The sequence below is a fragment of the Uranotaenia lowii genome, chromosome 2 (genome assembly GCF_029784155.1).
Source record: "Uranotaenia lowii strain MFRU-FL chromosome 2, ASM2978415v1, whole genome shotgun sequence".
Taxonomy (NCBI): Eukaryota; Metazoa; Arthropoda; class Insecta; order Diptera; family Culicidae; genus Uranotaenia; species Uranotaenia lowii.
In genome coordinates, this window is record NC_073692.1 from 292,072,275 (window position 1) to 292,096,265 (window position 23,991).

At 34.6% G+C, this 23,991-nt stretch overlaps 1 protein-coding gene across 3 annotated transcripts in view; it reads right to left on the reverse strand.

Moving 5' to 3' along the window:
• LOC129743398 (dystonin) overlaps positions 1–23,748 on the reverse strand; it is a 532,614-nt gene extending 508,866 nt beyond the window's left edge. The window contains exon 1 of one of the 3 annotated variants that reach the window (XM_055735401.1): positions 23,098–23,748. The gene's annotated coding sequence lies outside the window, so the exon portion shown is untranslated. Of the gene's footprint in view, positions 1–10,435; positions 11,349–23,097 lie in introns of those variants that run through there. The other 2 variants (XM_055735400.1, XM_055735402.1) reach the window with 2 other exon arrangements.
• Positions 23,749–23,991: the final 243 nt, after the last annotated feature.

Consider the following 23,991-nt stretch of genomic DNA (forward strand, 5'->3'; position numbering starts at 1 on the left):
AAGAGTTCATCGAACTCCGAGATTCTTTTTTCCCTCGAGCGAAATTGCCGGGAAGAAACAATCTGGGAGCTTTGGGGTCTAGGTTTTTCGCTCATTTTCCTTCTGCCAGAAGAACAGCCAACAAACCGGTAAAGCCAACGTAAAAGTACACAAACCATGGGGATTGGAGCCATAGTTTCCCAACTTCTCCCGACTTGTTGTGGCACAGATTCTCATATTGTGGACGACTGACATATAGCTCTGTACCGAGTCTTTAAGGTTTCTTGAATAAAGAACCCCCCAGCAGATTCAGACCTGGAAAACCGGGAAGACCAAAAGCTAGGCATCAGATACCGTCTGGCTGGAGACTTAACAGTTTTTTGCTGCCTCGAGTTGATGTTGGCATGGCGTGTCGCCATGATGCATTTAATATGACTTCTAATTAAGAGTTAATGTTGTTTTGGTTGCGTAGAAGGTCAAATCCGGCTGAACTTTGTTCCCGCCTAATTAAGATTTTTCTTGAGAAACTTTCTATACCTGTCTCCTGACCAGGGTTTCATGTAATTTTTTGAAATTGAAATACTTGCGTTTTACAGTTTCATACATGTCTTTCTCACGAAAGAAGATTTTTTAATACAATCACAAAGCCATAAACAACTCAAAGGCATTAAAGTTTCAGAACTTAACTTTGGATATAAGTTTAAGACTATTTATGTAAATATAAAATACACCAATTACAAACCTACGATTACAAGTTTACGTGGGAATACGCTTAGGTATTTTTCAACAAATAATCTAAACGGATAACAAATTGATCAATTACATTAAACCCTTCCACGGTTGACCTTATTTTATATGGATCACCGGAGTACTGTTTTTTGTTGTCTTGTATTCACGCTTCGTTCGATCCCTTCACTGTTGTAGTCTCTCTTGAACATAAATTATTTTCCATGGTTTGAAAAGCCCGACTTAGGGTACACTCACGTATGTCTACTCTCACTACTTCTGACACCATCTCATTAATTTTCTACCTAAAAATGAGAATACCTTAATCAAATGATTCAATTTTCCATATGTTCCAAAGCAAACCCTACACACAACATTTCCATGATATTATGCGCAAAAAATTCTAAAACACCTTACCCTAATTCCATACCATGTGCTCCTCCCCATTCTTGCACTAATCGGGCTTCTTCTCCCTGGACTAGTGGATTAAGTTTAGTGGAGAAAGGGCTGCGCGCAAAGACCGTATCACGTCTTGAGGGCTTTGTTCCGAGTTTTCTTCTTCTCGTTTGGCGACTGACTACCGTCGATTGCGATAGAGAATTCTATTGGGTTGTAATTTGAAAAGGCCTGTTCGTTTGCTTGTTTGAAAAAATTAACATCAAACTTGTTTGTTTGTTTTTTTTTATCGTACACGCTGTACATATTTTATTGGGTTGAGTGCGTTTAAAAGCTGTCATGGTGCTTTTGAAGCTTTAAATCATCAGAGAAATTCAGAGTGAGTTGAAAATATTTTTCAAAAAATGCTTCGTAGGAGATGCAACAACAGTTAAAACAGTTACAGAAATGGGCATTTATTTGTGTCAATCGGAACAATCTCGATGCAAAAATGTGTACACTAGACCGCTGCAAGTTTTGTATGGAAATTCCTATTTATAAATTTTTGCATCTCCCATGACTTTTTTTAGTTATTTTGACTGCTGAAAAAAGCAATAAAAGTTTTGGAAGCGATTCATTGAGTCCTGAGTAAGCACAACGAGTTTTAATTTTGTATTGAAATGTGTATGGGAAAACAATTTTTTTTATTCAAAAATCACTAGAGATGTACTGGAAGATCAGAAAAATATAACTTTGGATGATTTAAATTCTTTGATTTTTGGAGTACTTTTCATATGTACCTATGAACAAACATGTACCCTAGAAAAGATGTTCGATTTTTGCCAAAAAAATTCTAAGCTTCTTTTCGAGCTAGTAAAAAATAAAGCTTAAGAATAAGCAAAACCAATTATTAAAGACAAACTTAATTTCAAGCTTATCTGAATTTTCTGGATGAATTTATATGCAAAAATGTCTTCTCCAATACAAATTTTTATACAAAATTTAAATGCGTTGCGATAATTCAGTCCACTTTCAAGATGCAAGCTAAAGCATATGCGCTTATAATTTTTAAAGGTTCAATTTAGAGTAAAAATATTCATTACTTTTCAATACCAACATTATAACAAAAGCTAAAAAAAAACAACGATGAAAGAGAATATAATCCATCTTTCACCAATAATTTGATACTGCAAAATTAATTCGTTTTTATCTCGCGTCTATTGTAATTGATAAACCGTACGAGCTGTTTATTTCATATGCTGGCATCTCCATTTGCCAGTTATGATACAAAGCGAAGACGCCATTTCAGGCATTGGAATTCTGGACATGTCAATCCAACCGGCATTTTTTTCATTAACCACTGAAAACTGATTCAAATAGATATCAGAAAGGGTAAATGATCTTGAGAGGAACTAAAAGGCTCAATTCAACGCAACTCGGAGCAGTTGATCAAGCGGTATGGATAAGGGTTATATCCGAACGATTTTTTTAGTTCAGCGGATAGATCTTGGTTTCTGCTTTTTAATGATGATTTGAAGAATATTTTAGAATAAACCCTAATAACTCTAGAGCTGATTTACTGAAGAAAGAATTCAGATCTTGAGCGGAACTAAAGTATTATCTTGAGCGAAACCATTTTGTAATGTAAACATCTTTAATTGCTCTCATTCCTAATCTTTGTGTAACTGTGAAAACTTCAATTAAATTTCAACTTTGAAGATTCTAAAGTCCAAAAATTAATGTTTCTTCGTAAATAACAGAAACTCAGCCTTCCAAAGTTGTTCTCAAGATATCCTTTCAAATTTATTTCTTACTTCAAAAACATATCGGCATAAAATTTTGAATACGGCGAATGTGTCAAAACCATTGTTTCGAGAAAAATGCGTTCAAAGTTTAACAGCTCCATAAGCTCTCAGCGAAAATTCTATTATGTTTTCTTTATATCTGGAAAACCAAATATCGTTCTGTTAACGTTGTACAATGAACATTCAAAATGTAGGTCCCCGAACGTACATACTTCATCACCTACGGATAACTCCATTTGTTTACATTTGAAGCATTCGCCCTATTCAAAATTCACTACCGATATCCAATTTTAACTTTGATTCACTATATCTTTTTATGAAAGAATCAAATTTTAGTCTTTTTTTACCTCAAAAATTAAATTCGTTAGTATATTTGATAGATTATTCGAATGTGTGCATTTAGAGTAATATTTCCCCAAACAACTTTTGAAGTTAACGACAAAGTCAGTAATACAAAGAAGATGCCTTAAATTACAGATTTTGGAAAAAAAATGTACATTGCTCTAAATCAAGGTTTTTTTTTTCGAGAAAATAATTCAGATTTTTTGTGATTTATCCAAAAAATCTGTGATGGATTTCTGCGATGCAAATTCCTTTGATTTCATTGAAAATTCATGATACATCTCTATTCTATTTTATATTTTAGTTGGGAAAAATCAGTTTAAATTGAAAATCTCATAATACTTTTCTAATTCAAAATAAGAAATCTAAATTTTATATTGACCAAAAAAATTATAATTTTGGAAACCATTCGAAATTCAAAAATTCTGTGAAATCTGTGAATATTTCAAAATTCTATGTTCTATGACACAGATTCTGTGACAAAAATTTGCTCAAAATTCTGTGAATTTACAGTTTTTTTTGTTATTTCAGCAACCTTGCTCAACAACCACTCATTCATAGAATAAAGTTTATAATAAATTTCAGTTTCTTATGAATCTTGATCAAATTTATTTATATTTAAAATTTATGGAAACATTAGGTGTTTAGCTCAATTGATAGAACAATTATTTCCCAAACCGATTCCATGAGTTCGAGCTCAAGTGTAACATCAAACACTAGGGAATCGGACAGGTTTTCAATTCCAGGCCGATTGAATCGTTATGAATTATAAAATAGTTGACCCGATGTGTTTCGCTAAACTTTGTAGAGCTGAAGGAATTTGTGTTAAAAGTAATTTTAATTTTTGTTTATTAGTATATTGTTTTCAATTGGATTTTCAATATCAAGAACAACCTCTTCAAATGAAAGCTGCTTCTTAAAGTTCGAAATAAAAATGGCAATGAAGATTGATTCTTTATCTAAAATAATGACTTTACTTCACATCAAATTTGAAATAATAATTTCAAATAATTTTCATATTTAGTTTTGAGATATGCCATGTATTAGATTGTACTCAAACGTTTTGGAGTCATTCATCTTTGTTCTACACTGAGCAAAACAAGAATATTATCACTCTATTTCTTGCTTGTTAAAAAATCATTGGTTGGTTACCGTCAAAAAATTTTCCACTGATAGTGCAAGCATAAGTTAACTTTTTTTCGATACACCAATAGGCTCTGAGACCCAAAAAATATAAAAGAGGTACGAAATAAAAAAGTACCACTTGTGTTTTCCACAAAATCTTGAATATTTCTTAAAATTTATCACATGAGTGAATAATAATGTTCTACGATGTATTTGAATAGATAATTGCATTTTAAGCAGCTTATATGGTTTTATAAGGATTTTAAGTGTTTTTACGAGATTTTCTTCTAGCAACTACGAATTTAACATTTGAACTGTAATACTTTTACAAACTACTAGTTTTGAAAGACGAGAAACCATAAAATAATGGTTCTTGGTTGGATTTGAATCTGAAAAACAGGCTGCCCATTCAAAAACATTGATTTTTTAACACTAACCCCCTATTTTTCTAGTTTCAAGATATATATGGCAGCACTATCTTGCAGTTAAACGAAATGAAAATCCATTCTCGCCTTTACGGGTTACTAAACCCGAACAATAGCTTTAAATAAATAAAAATTGAAAACAAAAATCAATTTCATCTCAAATTTTGTGAATGAAACTTAACTATATTTGAGGTTTAACATCATCAGGAAAATGACCCTTTGTGAGTTATATTTTGATAATCACGTTAACTTTTATAACATACCTACTAGGGTGGCAGCCAAATTTATAAGGTTGCCAGATTGCCTGGTTTTATCCGGGTTTGCGCTGATATTTAATACAAAATTTGAAAAAGTCCGGTTCGGCCCGGTTGCCTGGGTTATTGAAAAAAGCCCGGATTTATTCAATGTACCTGGATATTGCCAGATTTTTGGTAGACAATTTCTAAGTCAGATGTCTGGCCCAGATACGTGCTATAAAAATTCTGGGAACCTTAGTCATGACGAATTTCGAAAACCGATCATATACAGATCCCCATTCGTTTTTGACAACACGCTTGTAAATTTTATGTTGCCAAAATCGAACGTTTTTTTTTTTTGTCAATTTGTTTGTTTTTAAATTTTATTTTAAATTAATCAAAATTGATGTACATATGAGCATAAATTTTTAAAATTTGGCTCAATTATATACGTTTTAAACAGGAAAACATGGAAAATTATTTTTGTACTGTTTAAAACTAATATAATTAGGCCAAATTAAAAAAAATCATACTAATATTACGTTTTATATTAATTTTGATTAAATAAAATAAAAATAAAAAAGTGACCAAAAAACCCGTATTTTTAGTATATTGCTAAAATCGATATTGCCAAAATCGATCGGGGTCTGTACATACATTTTATAGTTCGGTAAAAAAACTGACACAGGGTGGATAAAAATCAATGATTTTTTCAAAAAAATCAAAAAAATCAGATTTTTTTGATTTAAATCGGATTTTTTTGATTTAAATCAGATTTTTTTGATTTAAATAGAATTTGTTTTATAAATTGGATTTGAGGGAAATATATTAGCATCCGAAGGTTCTTCAATCATGTGATAAAGCTGAGTTGTTATACTCAGCTTTATAAAGGCTGTATAAGTGTAACATTATGATTCATGATTTTCAACATTCATCAAAGACCAAAGCTTTTCCAACTTAATCCACATCGATTCGACTTTGTATCTAACGACTCGAAACAATTGACGGTTGTCTTGAAAATTTTTGTTAAATTCCTTCGTAAGCTTACTCCTTTGTTATGCATGTTTTCCACTGTCCTCGTCTAATTTTATAGTTTGAATAAAATTTTTAAAAGTTTTTTTTTTAATTAAAATGGTTTATTTCATTAACAAATGAGCAATTCCTTTACTGAATGAAAATATTATCGAAATTCACCAAACACTTTTTATAGACGGACTACACGAGTTAGAATTTAGCACTCAATCAGCCTTCTTGCTTCAGAGAAATCAAAAGATCAAATAAATAGAATAAATTCTAATTCATAACTTTTAAAAACTTTGAGAGTTGATATATAAGGAAAAAAATAAAAAAAAATCACATGATTTTATAAGAAAAAGAAAAAAAAAAGTTATTTCAGTTTCCTTGAAAGAAATGAACATTATTTTGAGCAGACTTAAGCGGACATTGTTTGCCAATGCGAACATCATATCAAAATATATTCATTGAATTAAAGTTGAGTGATATTTATGAAGTATGTCCACGAGGACATCATCCAAACTCCAACCGCCTTCTACGTGGACAAGCATTCGGCATTCTCATCAATCACTACTTTCGAAATATCACAAGGAGCAAGAAAAAAATCAGTTCTAAATTCCCGAGGGGATGCTTCGATGCTTAAAAACGTAGTAAAATGAAATAAAAACCATTCCATACTCACTAAATTTCAGGTATTTTATTCACTGAGGAACTTTGATTTAAATCACTGATCAAAATCAAGTGATATAAATCGTGATTTAAATCATTATTTAAATCACTTTGATTTAAATCAAATCCACCCTGAACTGACATGTACAAAATTTCAGCTTAATCGGACTTGATTTAGGCGTGCCTCAAAGCACTCTAAGTTTTGAAATTTTGGTCAAAAATCAACTTTTTGGGACCTCGTCGTTTTTCAGAAAATCGACTTTATTTCGGAAATCTGATTAAATTCCAGAAAGTCGAACTTTCACCAAAATATTTTTTTCGAGGTAACACCAGATCTTGACGTTTTATGCATTTCTAAATAAGTCATTTGGCAAAAAAAAAATAAAGTTCCGATTTTCCGATTTTCCTTTGGTGATTTTTGAGATGTTTAAGTCGATTTTTGGCAAAAGTTTTTTTTTTTTCAAGATGACACCAAATTTAAAATTCAGCATCGCACCGCCAATAAAGTTACATCACTGAAATCGATATGAAATTTTCTTTCTTTGGCATATAGTTTTATTGCCTAAACCTTACGTTAACGTACTCAAAATCCAGTGCAAAGTTGAATTTAGGTGTAGGAATTGTCTCAGAAAATCCAAATTGAAAAAAAGTTCGAAAAACAGCTACCTTTGAAAAGCCGCCATAAATTTTATATTTCGTATTTAAAAAATCTAAAGATGCCAAAATGTGACAAATTATGTCAACCTTCCAATTTATTTTTTTGAAATTTTTCAACTGTAACAGGAAAAGTTTTGGCGGTTAATTGATTGAAAAGTACGGGATTTACACAACTTTTTCACATTTTTTGTGGCTATGACCTTAACAAAATTTGAAAACAAAGTGTTGCATATATGCATCATATAGCTTCTACCTTCAGCTTTTTTAAGCACTAACTGAATTTTTTTTTTCGAGCAATAACTAATTTACAGTCTTTTTCCTGAAGCATGTTTTATCACAAAAAATTAGCTTGTACTTTAAATAACTTTAAAATAATTGATTGTAGCGTCTGAGAAGTATATTTGAGTTACGTTATAAGCTTTTCAAAACTATACATTTTTTAGAAATCAGTTGAGAAACAAGAGAGTTTTAGCAAAAATGGCGTTTGCCGTCATTTGGCTGCTCGCGGTATGAATAGGTATATACAAAGTGTCGGTATGTTTAGTGTTAGTGTTAGTGTTTATAATTAATAAAATTCATTCAAAGTTAGTCAATAGAATTTAGTTTTTCTGTATGGAACATTTTAGGACCTGAAATTAATGACTGACTCTCTTCAATGCGTGGTCTGTTTATGAACCCTAATCCACTCTTGAGTGTCAATATGATACTATTGGAAGATTGACGGTTTGTAACTTTATTCGGGTGCATCCAAATAAAAAAAAAACTCATGGGGGACCTTCAATGAGTTCTTAAAATCTTTAATTTTGCATCATTACTTTTTTCATGAACGCACCGTGAAAACCCAAAAAAACCCTAATCAGACCTTGAGTATCAATTAGATATCTTCGTTTAAAACCGCTATATCTCTCTTGTTTCACAACGGATTTTTACAAAATTTATAGTTTTGGAAACCTTGTAATGTAACTCAAATATGTTCCTCAGACAATAATTCACCTACAACCCATCTGTTTTCGGTTATGCAAAGTCTTAAAAAAAAATCGAAAAAACATGCTTCGGAAGAAAGACTGAAGAAGATCAGCTACGGAGCTCCAAAAAAATTTCACTTAGTATCATGTCCACATAAAATGTAAAAGAAGTAGTGTAAAAACCGTACTTTTCAATCAAGGAACCGTAAAAATTGTTTAAATTATCACCATCACCAGAAAAATTTTGAAAAGAATGTTGAAAAGTTGACATAATTAGGCACATTTTTGCACGGATTGTCAAAATACGAATCACAGAATTTTTGAAGAATTTTTAAAATGAAGCAACTTTTAGAACTGATCCTAATAAATGTTATAAAAATATGTCCATATAACAACAAATAGATTCTAACTTCAGCTTTCTCAGGCACTAAGTGAACTTTGTTTCGTGTTCTCAATAACTAACTTACAGCCTTTTTCCCGAAGCATGTTTTTTTTTTCAAAAAAACCATTCTTATACTTTCAAAAACTTTAAAATAAATTATTGTAGCTGAACATTGGCTGAGAATCATATTTGAGTCACGTTACAAGCTTTCCAAATCCATAAATTTTGTAAAAATCGGTTAGAAAACAAGGGAGTTTCAGGAAAAAAAATATAAAAATTATTAAGAGGAAAAAATACGTGCCTTTTGAAAATAAAAATAGTCATGTAGAACAATTTGCGAAAAAGTAACTATCATAGGAGTTATAGTTCTTCGAAATTCCAAAAATGTCATCCCCCTCCGGTACGATTAGGGTTAAATATGTATCGCCTTATTTTACTGTCGATGAAAATCAATACCATAATATTTCAGGATCGAATTCTATAGAATTAAGAAAAACATTGTGATGCATAGTTTTGCTATTCGCACAATATCATGTTATCATTTTTCTGTTGATACCACAGTGAAGTTTAATTTTGCTATCCTTAAAAATATTAATACCAACACGAACACCATCGTTCAGCTATCGTTTCGGCATTATGGTCTGCTCGGAATACTTCTTAGAAGAGCTAAGTGAGCTTTAACTTTGGTTAGTCTGGGCAATGGGGCAATGATATCTAAGAACCAGGAAAAATATTCTTGTAAATTTTGAGCCAAACGGATTAAACTCTTGGGATTTTTTGACACACTCTATTGCGTATACCAATTCTTACGTGGAAATTGAACAAGTTGTGTAATTATTTGTATTGTTGTATACTTTTTTTGTACTTGAAAAATATATTAATTATACAGTGAAATTAAAATGTTAGCCAAATGTAAACATATAAGTTCCAAATAATACAGAATCTACCAAACATTGTGTACTTTCAAAACAAGAAGACATCATAATCAGAACAAGAAAAAAATCAATCACTGTATTGTGTACCCATGATGACAGCATAGCTTCATAGCGCCGACTTGTTTATTTAAAACGAACCAACAACCTTCGCTAGTAAACTGATGGAACAGTCTCGTTATCACATCACTATCATCACCTGTGTCGCAATCGCATTTTTCGCGTATCGTCACCATCACTGGTACCATCTAATTGGAGAAGCTAGTTACTTATATTCGAATCGGAAACATTCCGCAGACGAACTTATAAGATATCCAAATAGCTTTATTTCGTATAGAAACTCGGTAGAGGTGTCAATTCTACTGTAACAGTTACAACAATTGTATCTATCGGACACAGTGATTTTGATTGAGGGGTTAGAAAAAAGTGTATAAAATATCTACAAACACCAGAAACCGTTCGTCATCGTTCTTCGTCTTGTCAATGCCTGTCCCATTCACCACTTGGTGGCGCCGCCACGTTCGTGTATTAGTCATATTGAAATATCGATTTTTCACGAGTTCGGTGCTGGGTTTTCCATCCCTCTCGCTTCGGTTGTCGTTATATCGGGGTACGATATCATGTCGTGTACTACAACACTGAGGTGTACTTGAAAGTGGTACAATTTCACCACTGTTAGAGGTTGTTACTATATTTGTCTGAGTACATTCGACGGATTTTTAGAGGTCGCCTAAACAATCTTTCCTCAGTCATTCTCCACACAACATTTCCCTTGGTGACTTCCGGTTTTCCGAGCAACCCACCTTTATTCTTTCCCGGAATGCCAGACAAATGTCAGGGCTGTCTTTCGTAGCGCTGTGTAGGTCAGAAAATCGTGGGTCGATCCTTCCTTGGGTACGGCAACGTAGAACAGCGACAAGCTTTGTGCATCAGAGAGCCCACCAACTACCAATCTGTACCATAACAAATCTAACGGGTTCTTCGCACTACTTTTCCCGCAAATACATCTGTGCACGATGCTCTCACTTTGCCACACCGAGAAGCACCGAGTTTTATGTATGGGCTGCTCTTCAGAGCTTGTTCTTCTTTGTTTATCTGCTTCTTGCACTACTTCTCTGCTGCTTCTTCTTGTTCTTCTTCTTGTTCAGCTATCTTTGCGTAATTACTGCTTCTTACGGGAACTTATTCAGCGTTACCACATCATCCATCCAGCCCAGCTCAGCCCGTAAATATCCAGAGCAGGGCACTGGTGAATTAATAAAAAAAAACGCTGCACTCTGTTCGCTCGCCGCGTGCACGAAACACATTAAAGGAACGAGGGCCTAAAGGAGAACACACGGTGAAAATCAAGAATGGCATCAAAATAATAGTGGAATAGAAATAAGAAGCACCGGGCAAAAAAGAAAACTCGGAAACTCGATTCGACGATGCCGATTATATTCTCCTCTTCTCCAACAACCCAGGGAATGGTGCTGGCTGGATGAACCCTGTCTGATGGTATTATTATTCGGTTTACGGAAGAAGGGAAATCCAACAACTGCTTCTCGCTCCCATAAAGAGGGAGACCGAAAAGTGGGAAAGCTAAATAAAACAAAACAGAGGCACAACACAACACTCGTGTGCCGTAGTAAAAAAAACAAGGAAAAAACACCGTACTGTTTTCTTCTATCACTCACTCACTAGTCACAGTAGAATCGCAACCTTAAAAACCGGCGAAACTTCTTGGAAAAGTTAGTTTGTTGGAGTAAGTTAGAACTCGGGGCTCCTGGGACTGTTTCGAATTCACTCTCGACTGACTGGGGGAACTCTCGCGGACCGACTGAATCGCTGCTCGCCGGTTGATAGCCGTGGAAGCGCAAAGCCGCTCCGATTTGGCTGGCCTGGCTCACTGACAGCTCTCTGTGTTTGGTTTAGATTTTATTTTTTGCCCTGGTTCGTCGTGGCACGATGTAAAGGGGGAACACCGGCTGCGCACACAGGGCGCCCAGATTGGTAGCGATAAATTGGAGCATTTCGGCCGCTTCCCCGGGCAGTGTTTGAAGTTTTGACAGTTTGAACCAAAATTCGAATCACTTTTAAAAGACAGTTTTCTTGAGCTTTTAGCCTAAGGTTGCCAGAATTTTTTTCACTACCATCCGGGCTTAGCAATTCCGGGCATTTTTTTGAAAAAACCTGGCAAAATCCGGGCATGGATTTCAATTTTTCAAATCCAAAAACCGGGCAAAAACCGGGCAAAATTTAGGTGTTATTATATATAAAAGTAAAGAAAAAATACAAAAAAAAAATCGAAATTAATATTTTTTTAATGTAGTTGCAGACTTCCAACAACTTTTTGGAACACTTAAATATTTAAAGGATTATAAAAGTAAATCAACGAAATTATTTGAAACAACCGTTGAAAATTTCCATACCGATAATCGATTTTGCTGAACCTTATTAAAAAACTTTGTTTTTTTTTGGTTTCTTCGTGAAAATTGTAAAAAAATCCGGGCAATATCCGGACTTTTTTCACGATATCCGGGCAACCGGGCCGGACCGGATTTTCTCGAAATTTTGCATCAAATATCCGGGCAAACCCGGATAAAACCGGGCAATCTGGCAAACTTATTTTAGCCCTAATCCGCTCTTGAGTGCCACTTATGACACTATTTGTAGTTTGACGCCTTGTAACTTTATACGGGTGCATAAAAAAAAATCGTCGGGGACCCTTAATAAAATATTTTACTTTGCACCATTACTTTTTGGTGGACGAACCCTGAAAACCCAGGAAAAAAAATCCCTAGTTTAGTTTATTTTTGTTCAAAAGTAGCGTAAGACAATTGTCTTTTCATTTTGTCTCAGCGGCGTAATCGTATTGATTGAATGCACTTGTTACTTTATAAATCATTTATTGAATCATTGTTTTGACTACAATTAACATTTCCACTTGTTTAGTAACGTTGAACATTTCTTTCTAAATGTGCTTAAGTTAGGAATATTTTTTATTGGGTTTAGTAAATTCCAAGCAATAGCACCTTTGACAAAAAATGTGCAGTTATAAAATGAGTTACTCGATCTAAACGGGATAGGTAAAAATTAAACGCGATTCAAATTCCTTCGAGAGCTCTTGCAGAAATTGTAGGAAGAAAAAATCACACGACATAAAATATAGTAAAATGAATGTTATAAAAAAGTTATAAGGAGTGTATCGAAAATTAACTATAAACATATTTGGGCCTTCTACTTACTAACGCGTGAACTCATGGACGATGAAACTTATGTAAAAGAGGATTCCAGTACTCTTCCGGGACCACAATTCTACACTGCAGCTATTGGGGAGGATGTGAGTGACCACGAGAAGTCGATTGAGGTGGAAAAATTTGGCCAGAAAGTGCTTGTGTGGCAGGCAATCTGCTACTGCGGATAGAAGTCGGCAAGTTTCTTTACAAAAGGAACAATAAATGCCGATATCTAACAAAAGGAGTGTTTGCAGAAAAGGTTGCTGCTACTATATAAGAAACATACGACTCCACCATTGCACAGTGGGGATTTTTGATCAAAAAAGGTACCTATTTCTGTGACGATCGTCTAAACTGTTCTAAATTTTGGAAAACTATCATTTATTATGCAAAAACACGAGGAATCGAATGGTCTACACCGCTTTCTGATAAAATGACTCTTAACGTCTCATTTTGCCCGATTTCCCTTATTTTTTTGGTGCAAAGTTATAATTCCGATTGTAGCCATCTACCTTGCAAGCAAAAAGTCATACAAACCATACTTATTTATGTAAAAATGTCAGCTAAATCGATTGGTGTACTCCACTTTTTGTTTTTACTATGACAAGTGGCTCATTTTGCCTCTTTTCCCCTAAATTTAAGAATTTTTTTTTCAAAGAAATGCAGTCAAACAAAGTGTAATCCAACAGTTTTTCATCATGAATGATAATTTTTGGGAGATTTATTCATATTCTAGCTAACCACGTCACTTTTTTGTACTAGAACGAATATAAATGGCTAAATATCCCCAACCTTCCCTAGCTTTTTTAAATGTTTGCATAAATTTCACTGTACCAATCGAGCGATTCACATACCAAATGCAGAAACCAAGTGATTTAGTGTAAAATTTGTCGCTGAATCGAGTGGTGTACACCGCTTAGTGCTCAGCTTACGAGAATGGCCGCAATCACCCCGATTTCCCCTAAAATCGAGCGATATGTGGTAAAAATCATTATAACAAATGACAATGTATCATAAAATGCACAAAAATGATTGAAACAAGTGTAGAACTTATTGCTGAATCGAATAATGTACACCGCTCAGCGTTCAGTTGACGAGAAGAGCCTCAATCACCCCGATTTCCCCTAAATTCATTAAATTTATTTGAAAAATACATTGTTATAAACGAGAATTTAATTTAACAGATACAAAAAACATTGAATCAGGTGTAAAACTTATTCCTGAATCAAATGATGTACACCGCTATGATGAAGTTGACGAGAAGAGTCACAACCACCCCAATTTCCCCTAAATTCATGTAATTTCTTCGAGAAAAAATTTGAGTGAATTTGAGTCTTACTGTCGAATCGATGAGAAGAGCCTCATCATGTTTAAACCAATATCAATTATCAATTCAACAAAATATTTTTAAATTTAGGGGAAAAGGGGGTGATCCAGGCTTTTTTCTTCATCTTAACGTTCAGCAGTATACATCTTTCTGTTCAACAATTAGTTTTTCACATGGTTCAATTATTTCTGTGCACTTTCTGATGCATTCTCGAAAGTTACAAGATTTTTTTTCTTAAATTGAAAGTATTTAGGGGAAATTGAGTCAAATTGGACTTTATTCATCAACAGAATTTAAGCGGTGTCCATTATTTTATTCAACAGTTAGTTTCACGTATGATTTATTGTTCTTGTATCTTTTTCGATGTTTTCTCATTTGTTACTACGATTTTTTGGTTCATATTGTATGAGTTTATTAATGAATTTAAGATAAATTGGGGAAAATGAGACTTTTCTTGTCAACTCAGTGCTAAGAAGTGTTCTTCATTCGATTCAGCGATAAGTTATCCACCTGATTCAATGTTTATCTCATATGTTCATTTGGATTTTCGTTTGTTACAATGTTTTTTCCAAGAAACTGCATAAATTTAGGGGAAATCGGGGTGGTTGTGACTCTTCTCGTCAACTTCACGCTTAGCGGTGTACATCATTTGATTCAGCAATAAGTTTTACACCCGATTCAATGTTTTTTGTATCTGTTAAATTTAATTCTCGTTTGTAACAACGTATTTTTCAAAGAAATTTAATGAATTTAGGGGAAATCGGGGTGATTGAGGCTCTTCTCGTCAACTGAACGCTAAGCGGTGTACATCATTCGATTCAGCAATAAGTTTTACATCTGTTTCAATCATTTTTGTGCATTTTATGATACATTATCATTTGTTAAATGATTTTTTTTTTCACATATCGCTCGATTTTAGGGGGAATTGGGGTAATTGCGGCCCTTCTCGTAAGCTGAGCACTAAGCGGTGTACACCACTCGATTCAGCGACAAATTTTACACTAAATCACTTGGTTTCTGCATTTGGTATGTGAATCGCTCGATTATTACAGTGAAATTTATGCATAAATTTAAAAAAGCTAGGGAAGGTTGGGGATATTTAGCCATTTATATTCACTCTAGTACAAAAAAGTGACGCGATTTGCTAGAATATGAATAATGAATAACTCTACCAAAAATGATCATTCATGATGAAAAATTGTTGGATTACACTTTGTTTGACTGCATTTTTTTGAAAAAATTCTTAAATTTAGGGGAAAAGAGGCAAAATGAGCCACTTGTCGTAGTAGAAACAAAAAGTGGAGTACACCAATCGATTTAGCTGACATTTTTACATAAACAAGTATGGTTTGTATGACTTTTTGCTTGCAAGGTAGATGGCTACAATCGGAATTATAACTTTACACCCAAAAAAATAGGGGAAATCGGGCACAATGAGACGTTAAGAGTCATTTTATCAGAAAGCGGTGTAGACCATTCGATTCCTCGTGTTTTTTACATAAAGAATGGTTGTTTTTTCATGCAAGGCGTTCTTGCCTGAAATGGGTACCTTGTTTGGCTCGAAAATCCCCACTGTGCATTGTTCTGGCCGGATGTCACTAGGAACAGGATTTTTCCCAAAGAATGGAAAAGCTCATTTCTGGTTTCTATTTTTGAATCTGGGCGGAAAGCTGATGTACGTAATTATCGTGGAATTGCTATTATCTCTTGCATTCCCAAGCTTTTTGAGGCAATTGTGAATGAAAAGTTTTTCCTTCAGATCAAAAACCGAATAACAGCCAAACAACATGGATTTTTCAAAGGTCGATCAACTTCTACAAATTTACTTGAATTTGTAGATTATTCATTAAATGCAATGGTGCTGTTATCTTATTTTGATCGCCGCTGGGATATATTCTTATTTAATTTTTGGCATTTCGGCGAGTTGTGAAAATTCAAGGTAGAATATTTAGAAAGAACATGAAAGTATTATAGGTGGAAAGATCAAAGCTAGAGCGCTTTGGATAGTTGGTGAAAATGTGAGCAGGGCTTTTGTTTTGTGAACAGCTTTTGAACTACTTGCGTGATTCTTTGCCGCGCGCCGTTTCAATGTTGATAGGAAGCGATGAAGAAACCCATCGCATTCCTACCCACATTGAAACACGGACGGGTCGAATACATGAGATTGTGTCCGACCGGGCAAAAAATCACCCAAGCAGCGCTCACATGTGCTGTTCTATTGCTAAGCCAATTCTATCGATGCGTGCTACTTTTTTAGGTACATCGGATGGTTGCTACTTTTTGTTTCGCATATTATCCATCCGATGCCTTACTTTTTTGCCAAATGCATCGTGATGAATTGTGTTGTAATTTTTTTCTAAATATTCTAAAATTTGATGAAAAGAAGTCAAATCCCAATCAAGTCACTTCAGGTGTTCCATAAGGCTCACATTTAGGACCACTTCTTTTTATCTTGTACGTAAACGACATTACCTTCATCCTTAAAAATCTTAAAATACTCATATACGCCGATGACATGAAGCTATATTAAGAAATAAAAAACCATGAAGATATGAATTTGTTCCAGAATGAAATAGACATTTTCTGCACCTGGTGTAAGAAAAGTTTACTTGAATTAAATGTAAAAAATGTAACTCAATATCATTTAACCGAAAACTTTCATCTCCAAATATTGTAATTACACAAGGAAACCAGGATGTAGAAAGATGTCAAAAAATGAGAGATTTAGGAATTATCCTGGATTCCAAACTATTTTTATTGACCACTATAACACTACTATACATAAGGCGAATAGCAAGTTAGGGTTTATAAAGCGTTCCTGCTATAACTTCAAAGACCCGTATACCATCTCAAAACTCTATATGTTGCCTATGTGAGGTCCGTTCTGGAATATTGTAGCATTGTGTGGTCTCCTCACCCAGGTATTCATGAAGAAAGAATAGAATCAGTACAAAAACAATTTCTGTTAAATGCTCTTCGTAAGCTAGGTTGGGCATCACACCGTTTTCCATCATATGAGGCTCGATGCATGTTAATCGACATCCAAACACTAAGAAAACGGCGAGAGTATGCAATGATTTCTTTTGTAAACGTTATTGTTTCGCAGAGAGTTGATACAGCAAAACTACTTTCCAAATTGAATTTTTACGCGCCAACAAGACGACTTAGAAACCGAAGTATATTTGCCCTTAATCACCATCGCACAGAATACGCAAAAACTAGACCAATCAACAGCATGATGAACTATTATAATCAACACTGTGAAGCCATTGACTTTACAACATCTCGGCATAAACTCAAAGAGTATTTTAAGTCATTGAACTCACAAACATATTTTTTTTTGTATGGGTTTATGAGCTACCTGGCTGACCCGGAAAGGAAAAACAGATCGGGGGACAGAAGAGGAAAATTTACATGAGAGTAGAATAGCTTAGAGTAGGATAGCGGCAACAGAGCCCGAGGGTTCTGAAGCACCAGTTTGGGAAGCGTTAAGATAGTGCTCGACGGACTGGGACAATTGGGCCCTACTTGAGCTTCGAGTTAACCCAACCTCCAATTCAACCGAGCAGTAACAGTATGATAACATACGCCAAAGTCTAGATATCATTGTCAGAAGGGTTCACTATCTTACCGTAGTTGAATTTTCCCTACCTGTCACCTAGCCTTACTCATTTCAATAAATTTGAATTTTTGATTGTTTTTACTGAGATTAATATAGCTTAGCTAATGAAAAATGTTTCCAACTATGTCAATGTTACGAGATTAAGAACAAATGCGTGGAAACTCGGTAATTATACAAAAAAAACTAGAACGACAAAAAAACAGAACTAAAATCAGAATCTGTCTATCTGAATCTCAGGCGTAATAATTCTACAGAAAACAAAAAGTAATTATACAGAGTTTTGATAAATTAAAAAAAAATCAATATGATTGTTATAACACTTATTAACGGTACATAAAATGCATCATCTGTTGTTTGTGATGTTTTCACTAGGGAATACTACCATTGTTTGGAAAATGATAGATTTATCCATCATTTCCACTATCATACGCACCGCTGTGAGGTTGATTTTTGTTGATATTCTTTTCAGTAAGATTAAAAATAATAATAATAATAATAAAAGAACCTGCGACGAAGAACGTGTCTTACCATATGCTTTGCTCAAAGCCTGTTTAGATTTTTATGTTTTTAAGTGAACTTCTTTAAAAATAAAGGACCTAAAATATAAAACTTTATTAATCAAATTGTATGAAAAATCAAATCAAATCAGGTCAAACAATCAATTCTGACCATAATCTATTCGGACCATATTGTACAGTAAGACGTTTGTTTAACGCCGTGGGGCCAACACGTAGGTTCCGTTTCACTGGTGTTCATCAGTGATCCGTTCGTGTTCGCAAGATCTGATGTGATACTTCCACTATTCGATACTTTAAAATCTTGCACGAGAAGATCTACCCATTTCTATCACGGCTTCTTTCTTCTTTGAATTTGAAATATAATTTAACGACAGACAAATCTACTACAGAAAAAAAGTACCTATTACAACGAAAAAGATTTTTTTAGAAATCTGTTCAAACAGCATTCTCATCCAATGAGCCTCTAGATCTTGTAAAATGCTTGGTTTAAGAATAAGCCTCCGAAATTCATAAACCACAAATGCACACTTACTAGAGCATTGGGGAGACGAATACCAATATATATTTATTCTATTTCTATCTACCATATCAGTACTTAATTGTTAACGTTCTCATTCAACTAATTATGGTATCTACTACAAAATCACCCACCTATCCAGTATCCTAAATAGACTATCCTAAAAGATTGATTACAGTTGTTTATCTTTCACAATACTATCTGTTCTGACCTAACTTGCGCATGGTGGTCAACAAGTGGAAATATCAACTTATATATAATTGTGATATTACCACTGCGCAACGCTCTTTTTGTCCGATGGAAGGGAGGGCAAGTGTTTCAACTCCCATTCACCTTATCAACATGGATCATCCAAGAAAAAATAAACGTCATTATAATTATTAAACCACCTTTAAATTATGTTTTTATGATCTCATATCGAATAAGGTTATGTGCTACCGCCCTGTCAGGTTCATGTTAATTTTCGAGCTTGTTTCCAAACCGTGAACTTCCATAAACACAAGAAAGCACAACATCGCCGTGACCCAATAGAGCCTAGGGTACGGCATTGAACTCACAAACATAATTATTTTTATATTTTTGTATAGTTTTAAGCAGAACCAACAATGTATGTGTCTGTACTAATGTACTAATGATTGACAAAATAAATAAATAAATAAAATTAATTTGGCGTCAGCCCACTATGCTAAATCCACTCTTAGATGGTTTGAGGATAACGATGTAGATTTCGTTGAGAAAGATATTAACCCCCTAAACTGCCCTCAACTTCGCCCCATATCGCTATCGTCATCGTCGGCTATCGTCAAGAGAGTTTTCAAGAAGGATGGTAAGGCCAACAGGACCATGGCGGTTTTCAAGAAAAATTGGAATGCTGCGGCCAAGAAGTGTGATCAATCAGCTGTACAAAACCTAATGAAACGCGTGAAGTCGAAAGTCCGAGAATATTACCAATAATTACTTTTTTACTTGTATTTCTTTATAAACTGTAAGAATAAGCTTTTTAAAACACTTCCGAACTGTTTGTTTCTTTGAATCATCAAAAAATCAATACAATGAAAGAAAAAAAAGTGTTTATAGCTTATTTTCGATACACTACTTAATTTGATGTTCTAGTTTAGGAAATTAGTAGTGACTTAACTTTTATTCCCAATCAGATCTTGAGTGTCAATTTGACATTCCTCATTTTTTCCGCAGTTTTCAGTAATTCAAAGTCTAAGAAAAAGGTCGGAAAAAAACAAAAGCGAAAAAAGACTGTAGATCAGTTACAGAATGCTCAAAAAGATTTCACTTAGTATCCAAGAAAACTGAAATTAGAAGCTATACGTTGCACTGAATAAGGATATACCTTTTTTTTATTTTTTAAGATCATGTCCACAGAAATGTTAAAAAGTGGTGTAAAACCCGTACTTTTCAATCAATGAACCGTCAAAATTGTTAAGATCACACTGGATAATATTTGAAATTTGAACGTATTGTTATAATTTGGCATTTTCAGGATCGCCAGCGATTTTTCGTATTGAAGTTCCAAAGTTTTTCCCGGTTAAAAATTATGATTTTCCCGGTATTTGTATATTTGTTCTTTAATTAAAAAAAACCATGGTGAATAAAACAAATTCAATGTAAACCCCTCAAATTTTTAACAATTGTTTTCCAAAACTTGTGAACCGGTAAGAAATCATGAAAAATATTTCGACGTCTTTTAACACGTAGTCTTTTCATATCAAATTGACAGGTTTCATAAATTTTTGGAACGAGTACAACGCAATTGGTATGTATTCATTGTTTTGCTTTAACAATTCAGCAAAAACCAGTCCAGTTAAATTGCTCTTAAAATTATAATGTGGGTTGTTTTAAGCCACTGTGAAAATTTCTAGTTTTTCTAGAATGTTTATAGAGTTGCAGAGAAAATAATGTATAGTTAATTAAACAATATTTATGTAGAAAATACATCGAAACATAATATCAAACCCCCTTGTCAACTTGAATATGGATTTTTCTTACAAACTTAAAATCATCAGATTTCATTAAAATATTTAGTTATTTTAGAATTTTTTGTATAAATCCAAAGACATGTTTTCTTCTCGTTTTTGGATTGATTTTTTCGGTAATTCAATGAATTAACTACCGTATAGTTTACGTTTCGATTTACTTATTTAATTTCAACCATCTTCAGAAACTAATAGCTTTTCTACACCCGCTGGGGCATAACGAGCGTTTTCTGCCGGGGATTCTAGCAGCGAATTCGACTCGATGAAGGCAACTGGGTAATAGAGCTACAGCTTGCTTTGTATCGTCTGACGATTTGGCCTATTGGTAAGATGTCGGAGAGGTAATCAGTAGGCTCGAGTTCGATTCCTGGTCAAGGTGATTTTTTTTTTCATTTATCATTCATGATCATGATTGCACTAAACGGTGAGGCGTAAATTCATCAAACAAAGCAATAACAAAATAATCTAGGTCTGTTTGTAGAATTCAAAGAATTAACACATGCTCATACATTATGTTATTGGTGTTTTGTGTGACGGATGATGCTTTGATGCTATTAGCCGTATAATGTAACAATAAAAAAAATCAATCATGAATGGTATGTGCAAAAAAAAACCCTCGAACAGGAATCGAACTCAAGTCTTCTGATCACCTCTCCGATACCTTACCAATAGGCCAAACCGACAGACGAAACAGGCCAAGATGTAGCTCTATTATTCAGTTGACTTCATCGAGTTGAATTCGCTGCTAGATTCTCCGGCAGAAAATGCTCATTATGCCTTCATTGATAGTCAGGGTGTCGACTTATATCTGGTAATAAAATTCCCTGATTTTCCCTGATTTTCCAGTCGTTTTTCCAGAAAATTCCAGGTTTGAAAAACAACCTGAGGAAGCAACTTGAAGTTATAAAAAATATATTTCCCCCGAAAATAAACGCACTGAAAGCTTTGAGTCGAGAATACTAATTTATAACGATAATTTTAATGGAAGTATTATTTGTGATAACTAACATTTTAAAATAAGTCAGCCAGTTCGGATCTACTTGTAGAAATTCTTATGATTTCAGCATAACTATTTTCTCTTGCAAGCTATCAGCCTTCTTCTGTGCGTCTTCCAAAATTTTCCTCCGTTTCACGTCAAGCGATTTTGCTTCCGCTTCTCGATGGAGCTCCATCAGCTTTGTGTGATCTGATTCAAGAGCTTCCTTTTTGTGGCGACCTTTGTCTTAAAAATACAGAGCATGTGAATTTCGAACTCTCTGAATAAGTTTGTTGGAAATTTGGACTGATTTTATCCCTCCAGCATAAAAAACAGCATCATTGATTTGTCGTTTAGCCACCACTGATTCTTCACGCATATTTTCGAAGAGACATTCGGAATTTACTGAAAAACCACGTTCAACATTCGCGTTGCCATGTGAAAGACAGCAGATCATTTTGACGATGTTGAAGAATTCTGGACACTTGGCATTTGCTAGCACTCCACTCCAAAAATGATTCAGCCTTTCTTTGCTACGGTCATAATTATCAAATTTATCGCCTCTGGCAATCACTCCGGAATACTGCCGTACTGCTAAATCTGCCGAGGATCCACTAACGCGTCCAGTATCTGTCAATATAGCCAAAGTCTTCTCAAATCGTTTTTTGGCCAATTTGGTATCGCTGCTGATAACTGCCGGATCAAGGCAAGAGGCGGCCTTGGTCAGAGGATAAGTTAATGGCGATCGCTTCATTAACTTAAGTACAATTGCATTCATCATTCCTTTGTATTCGATACGAAATTGCAGAACTTGCTTTTCCCTGTGCTTAGGAAATTTTTTCATAGCATTCTTAATGTCATATTCGCATATTTTAAAGCAGATAATAAACTATGACGTTTCAATTTCTTCAAATAAAATCAGGATCATTATTTTTTCCCTGATTGGTGCAAAAATTCCCTGATTTTCCCTGATGCAAATTGAATTCCCTGATTTTCCCTGATTTTCCAGGTTTTTCCAGGTAGTCGACACCCTGATAGTGCTCTGTTCGCCTCTAGTGAACCAATTAAAGTAAAAACGCGTTTCTGTAAAGATGAAAAGGATATTTCTTTTTTGGTGAAAAATTAATACTATGGGTAGTACGAAACAAGACCTTATAAAAATTTGTTTAAGAAAATACGTACTTATGAAGAAAAAAGGAGTGCTCATTATGCCCTCATCTTCCCTATCAGTTAAAAATTTCGTTTCAATTGTAATTTCAACCCAATTTTTATGTACCTATAGTTTGTTTGAATACTCACCAATTTCCTCTATTCTAATAAGTTCACGAGGCATCCTTAGATGGTATCCATGAAAGTCACTATCGTATTTTGATGAATCACGGTATCCTTTCCAGACTTTTTTCAATCCTGATTCAGAGCCCTCCCCATGTCACTTTTCCAGGATAAACACTATTTCCACGTCACAAATTTTCCACATCCTCGTCAGTATTGACGTGCTGCTAACCAAAACGCTGATAGGAGGACTGCTCTTGCTATTATTCCTCTTCCCGTTGCAGCAATCTTCTAATCGTAATCTCGGCCTGCGGCTTTCTAGCTCCAGCTAGGCAGGAAGGTACGCTTCGCTGTTATCAGGTGAACGAGATCGGCAAACATCAACCCATTCACACACAAGTTTGCCTCACTTACGCACACTCGCCGGCCTACTACGTACAATGCACTTTACCACGCCATCCGGCTGGGATTTTGCCATTGATCAATAAATTGCCCCCAGACGGGGCCACCACCGAAAGAAAAGAAAAAAAAAACGCTTCCAGAATGGAACAGGGGAATCACTATTTTTCCACGATTTTCGAACCCATTTCGGCCGGAAAACCATCCAAACGGACGCGCGACACTTTTAACCTGACGATGGGGCACTTTCACGACCGAAACAACGCGAATAGTACGGTGAAAATTGCAATTTTCCGACGCGTCGCGGTGACGATGTGAAAATTTTCGATTACAATTACGAGAATGTGTGATTAAACTGTGCATGCTCTGTATTCGGGCACTCTCAATCTTTCTCTCCCTTTCGCCGTTGTCGCCGCGAAGCAAACATGCACGCGAAAAAAAAAGCAAGAGAGCGACCGCACAATCAGCGCGTGAGATGAGAACTCGGGAGCGAGCCAACGATCGATAACGGGAAGATTGAAG